The following is a 5,741-nucleotide window of genomic DNA, read 5'->3' on the forward strand; positions in this document are numbered from 1 at the left end:
ACTACGGCGTCCATCATAGCCTGAGTCGCTTTGGGACGTTAAACCTCCATAAACCATAAACACATGCCACTTAGCAAGCCCACTTGGCGCCTCATAAAACCGGATCGCGCCTGCGTCTTCCACGCGTGCTTGTTTTGTCTTTGACCAGTATAGCGGACGAACTTTCGCTACACACCAGAGGGCGTCATATCTTATGCGAAAGGCGGAACCTGTTCAGCGCTTTTTTAATGAACTTAGCGTTTCTTTAACAGGACCGGAATTCACCAGTAGCCAGCTATCCTGTGATATTAGGAGGCAAGGTGTGCGGATGGTCTAAAGTTGTTACGCAAGCAGTCAACGTTGCAGCCCGATGCAATAGCGGAGGAACTGCGCGCCAAGAGTTCCAACAGTGCGCACTTATTGGCGCTGCATGCAGCTCAGCCGCCCAATGTGTCTCGGAACCTGCGGTAAAACTGGCCAGCTTGCTTAAATTCAGTTTAGTCTCGCGGCCAGTGCACGATCTCTTCCTAGATATGCTAAACTTGACGCTACGCGCTGCTCGCTCGTCATCCCTTCGCCATTTTCGGCCCTCCCACGTCACCATACTCAGTTTATGTCTTGTTGTAAACTAGTAATGCTTAGCTCGAGGCAGTGATGAGCAACCTGGTTAACCCTTTACTGCACGATTTTTTATTTTATGATAAGATTATTTCAGGACATGCAGGCAGTCATAAAAATCACTATATGCACATGGAAATTTGATTCGCTGGTTATCAACATTTTTTATTGGCTGAAAAATGGTATGTTGCATATTTGCAACAATGTGCACAATGAAAACACCTTGCAAAGCTGAACACCGTTCTTGGTGAGAATGAAATACAAATAATGACCACTGAATCAACCACAGTAAAACGGTCATTTCATTGTGTGATACACGTAGAAGCAATTGCTCTTGCTTCATCTGAATGATGGACATCCACATGGCGGTTCCAATAAACATTTCAATTTCTTCAGCAGTAGTGCACAGTGGCTGGTTGACGTCTTTTTGAAGCGCGAACAAATTGCTTTGTTCCGCTATTAGCGACATCAGTGAATTTGGGAACAGGTACTTGAAATACTGCAGCGGTGTAGAAAGATGTAAAAGTTCTTCTGGAAGGTCACTTTCTCCAGCGAATTGGACTTCCTGTGGATCCATCATCAAGTTCGCTTTCTTCCAAATTACTCTCTTATTTGCTCTACTAGAAGGTTGCTGTGTCGTAGAGTCGTGCGTCAAATTTTCTTCCTCATCAGAGTGTGAACTTGATAAGCTTTCACTGTCAGTGAGGCTTCCACGTGGTTGAATATCTGAAGCATGAAAAAATTGACTATTGTGTGTAACGAAATTTTCATCACAAAATAAATACAGAGCAAATGAATAAACTGCAACGAATAAAAAAATGGTACTCTACGAACAAAAGCATACTCAAAGAACTTACGAGCCGCCGCGGTGGCTCAGCGGTTATGGTGCTCGGCTGCTGGCCCGAAAGACGCGGGTTCGATCCCGGCCGCGGCGGCTAGAATTTCTTTGGAGGAGAAATTCTAGAGGCCCGTGTACTGTGCGATGTCAGTGCACGTTAAAGAACCCCAGGTGGTCGAAATTTCCGGAGCCCTTCACTACGGCGTCTCTCATAGCCTTAGTCGCTTTGGGACGTTAAACCCCATAAACCAAACCAAACCATCAAAGAACTTACACTCAGGGTCATCATCGCTTCCAGAAAGGTCACTGTCTTCGCTTTCTGAAGGAAGTGCTCGGCCATAGAACGTTTTAGCATCCATCGCCTGTTCTGTCAAGAAAAACAACCAAGGTGCACATTGTTGCATATGTGCAACATACCAACTTTAACGCGCCAGAAACAAAATATTGCATTATAAGAACGTTTTCTGCCTTACACACATTAACAATGATGCGTAGTAAAGACTAAACAATTTCACTGCACATTATCCAGTTCAGAAAGGCATAAAAAACGGCAAAACTTACCGTTGTTACAGCACGTGAGCGCGCGAAGCATCCACCATGTTTGTTATGGCTGTGATTCCACTGAAGCAGGACAGATGGCAGCACACACGATGGCGCGCTTTTCAAACCTATGTTGCAGAAATGCAACAACGAGCACAGGAAGCTCCAACTCAGATTTCCTTTTGTTTTTGGAGCCATTTATGCTAATGTTGCATATATGCAACAAGGTGCAGTAAAGGGTTAACGGTGAAACTGACGCTCTGCTCTCAACCTGCGCAACCGATGCCTTTGATTCTTTAGGTGACAAGCTGTGACCAAACGAGGCGCGCTTTCCGTCCGCTATGCATTGCTTGTGTACGGCTCTGTAACGAACTTTATTGTCGGAACTTTCGAGAACTATAGCTCTTGAAGAACTTTCGGGCGCACTTAACACCCCTTAAGAGGGTATGCAATTGCATTAGAAATCCCCATCGTTGATACTTTGGTGTTTCTGTGTCTGGTTTCAGCTTCTAACCGGATTTTCCCGCCATTTTTACTTGCTTCTCGTTTTCTTCTTTCTTGCTCTGTCTGCCTTCTCATTCTTTCTTCTCTTTCTTATTCCTTCCAGGGACAGGCAGTGATGAGGTCGCCAGGTCACGCGACCTCTCTTTACCAATAATTGTTTAATACTCACCAGCCACGGTGAGCAGGTCGCTCACAATCCTGTGGACCAGCTGCCACCTGCCCTGGTGGGCAGGTTGTGATGGCGTCACAACGCAGCATGATTTCTCTCGACCAATCAGCGAATTTCGTTACGCACGCCACCATTTTTGCGGAATGTGGACTCGAATGCCGTCGCATTAACATTATTCTGAAAATGAGTCTCCATGATGCGAGCTAGCGTAAGGATGATATTAGTGTTTTTTTTTGAGGAACAGAAAGGGCGCAGTAACTGTCTCACTTCTCAGTGGACACCTCAACCCCGCCATAAGAGAACGGATAAAGGAGGGAGCGAAAGAAGAAAGCTAGCAAGAGGTGCCGTAGTGAAGGGCTCCGGAATAATTTCGACCACCTGGGGATCTTTAACGTGCACTGACATCGCACAGCGCACGAGCGGCTTTGTGTTTCGCTTCCGTAAACCCGGGGTTTTCAGGCTGAGGGTGATGAGGGAAAAGAAAATCTCTAAAATATCTTCATCATTCTATTTATGCTTTCCTATCGTACTATTTCTGTGACTCTTCCAAACTGTCGCAAGGATTGGATTGGAAAACATTTATTCCGTCAAAAATGCAGATGCAGACGGTCCGCGCTAGATGGCCACCAAACCATGGCTGGCGGCGACCTGAGCGGCCCACTCGGTGGCCAAGGCTTGAATGCCCGGGTCCGAGCTGACCATCACGGCCTCCCATCGCGCAGCAGAAGTACTAGATCCTCCGGTGGAGGTTCTTTACATTGCCATAGTATGTGGTCATACGTGGCTGTTTCGCCACAGAACCTGCACTCGGGGACATTATCATCCGGGTACATTTTTGATAACAGATAGGGGGTAAGAAAAGACTTCGTTTGGAGTCTGCTCCAGGTGGTCTCTTGTGCCTTAGCCAACGTAGATCGCTGTGCCTTTTTTCCAGCCTTCCTTGCTAGCCTTTCACGTGATCACACTGTCCGTCATAATTCACGCATCACTGTTGATAGGTGCCACCCAGCGAGGCAAATTTTCTACTACGCTGCAGTCGTCATCAAGAACAACACCGTCATTTTCTTCCTCGCTGAAGAAGAGGCTCGGAAGAGAAGAAGTAGAAGAAGAGAAACAGCCACTTAGGCCTCGGCACCAGTTGTCAACCGCTCGCCTTTTCGAACGACAGGCTACTCCTGAAAGGCTAATTCCAGCCCGCATCTGTTCACGTGAGTTAAACCTCGTATCGCTGCCGTTTCCTCATTCACATTGTCAGCCGGTGTCCACTGCTTGAGAAGCCCTTTTCCGGTACTGCAGCGATGCTGTTCTAGGGACATTCATCGGGTAACCGGTTTTATCGTCGCCGTTGTACGCCCTTATCGAAAAAACTCCCACCTAATTGCGCTGCTAAAAGAGAATGCTATCAAGGTGGACAGATAAGTGGAAAGGGGGTGAGCAGCCGTTCTCGAGAATGTATTATCTCTGGTGGTCATGCGACTGAGATAGGCCTGGCATTTGGTTTGCCTATATGTGGGCGAGCTGCAGTGAAGTTACCACTCGCTAGCCCTAGATGTGGCAGCAAAACATGGAGACTTTTGCAGCGGCGTCAAGGCTAAAAGCTATCTGCCAACTGGCACTCTCTTAAGACTGAACCCAGTTTCCAGAATGACTAGGACAACACCCTAGCGATCCAAGCCGCAAACAATGCGCCGCAGCTGCCCATAAGACGCACTTTCGCAGAAGAAACGCGCGCTCGGTCTCCTCAGAGCACGCAAAGGAGCCTGCGTGAACACCACCGAGGTCACCGAGGCGGTCAACCAGATATAGCAGTTAGGCAGATGGAATGAAAAAAGATGTTTCTGTGCGGTTGTGACAGCTCACGCTATGAGCACGCTGCGAGAGGTTACTGACCGCATGAATTCGTACACATGCGTCTCGGTACATCAATAAATAGGGCAACTACACATTTAAGAAACCCGTGCTGCATATTGTTTCATGGCTCTTGCTGTACTTAAAGGTGGCTTAAGTTCATTTTTTTTTGCTCTACAAGCATTTTCCTCTGAGATAAGAGCTGGCGAATCAATTCTCCCATGCGCTGTTATTACGCGAATATGTTAAAACGTAGTTATATCCCTGCATATCAAAATGCGCAGCACCTCTAACTCTCTCTTAGCTGTCTGCCCTCTTTGCATACACTTCGGGGAATCAGAGTTCAAGACTGTAGCCATGAAAAGTGGATTTGCGTTATGAACTCTTAAGTCCTTCATCTGACACCTGGGTCATGTAGAAACACTTAAGTTTTCCTATCCTGCAGCCCGACTAGTGAGCGTGTCAGAAGCGAATGGCCTCGGGTACCAGGGCCGCTTCGTCCAAGGAGCCTGGGCAGACTGAAAAGTCGCCGGTTAGTCCCTCGTTAGAAGAGGTGGCGTCTCAGCCGGTTACAGCAGCGCCGGAGTCAGCTGCAGACGCCGGTAGCCCAGCGAGCCCCCTGACAGCAGAAAAACCGCGACAGGCCGAAGATGCCCCACCAGCACAAACGGTGAGCTGCATCTTCATTCCGAGCATCACTCCAAGGATTCACAGAACGTGCCAGATGTGACAGTTGTTCGCAGTAAGACTTCACGACACGGAGAAGACCAAAAGGTCTCAGAGTTTCTTTAGCTGCATACTGCATTCAGTTAGTTGCATACTGAATGCGCACGCAACCAGATTTTCTCTATTCCCTATGTATTTTTCTCAATGCACCGAAGACAGCAGAATCCGAGCTCGTTTAGAAAGGCATCCCCGAGATGTTAACTTGCGGTACAGGCGGCCTCGGAAAACTTCGGTCCTTGCACTTGCTGTTTCTCACCCGCGGCGTCACACATGGCTATGTCTTAACCCCTGTCCTATTCATTCTTGCACAGCCCTGTCTCCCGGCAGCCCTCATCGCCAGTAGTGGACCTGTTAAGCGATGCGCCTCTGTCACCGGTTGTGCTTGTGAGACCCAGGCTGCTTGTTCCAAGCACCTGTAAAACTCATTTTTGCATATCAAGTTCTTCAGGAAGCTTTGTAGCTGGGTCGCACAAGCCCTACCGATGGCAGCACCTGCCACCGAAGGGCAGTGGTGCATCC

At 48.1% G+C, this 5,741-nt stretch overlaps 1 long non-coding RNA gene across 1 annotated transcript; it reads right to left on the reverse strand.

The window, feature by feature from the left end:
* Window positions 1–649: 649 nt before the first annotated feature.
* LOC149360311 (uncharacterized) lies at window positions 650–2,198 on the reverse strand. Its single transcript, XR_016288319.1, has 3 exons — window positions 1,997–2,198; window positions 1,710–1,802; window positions 650–1,323 (listed from the first exon to the last, which is right to left on the reverse strand). It is a non-coding gene; the product is annotated as an uncharacterized LOC149360311 (long non-coding RNA).
* Between the last annotated feature and the right edge of the window lie 3,543 nt (window positions 2,199–5,741).

This window comes from Amblyomma mixtum, chromosome 2 (genome assembly GCF_055824585.1).
Source record: "Amblyomma mixtum isolate Tamu chromosome 2, ASM5582458v1, whole genome shotgun sequence".
Classification (NCBI taxonomy): Eukaryota; Metazoa; Arthropoda; class Arachnida; order Ixodida; family Ixodidae; genus Amblyomma; species Amblyomma mixtum.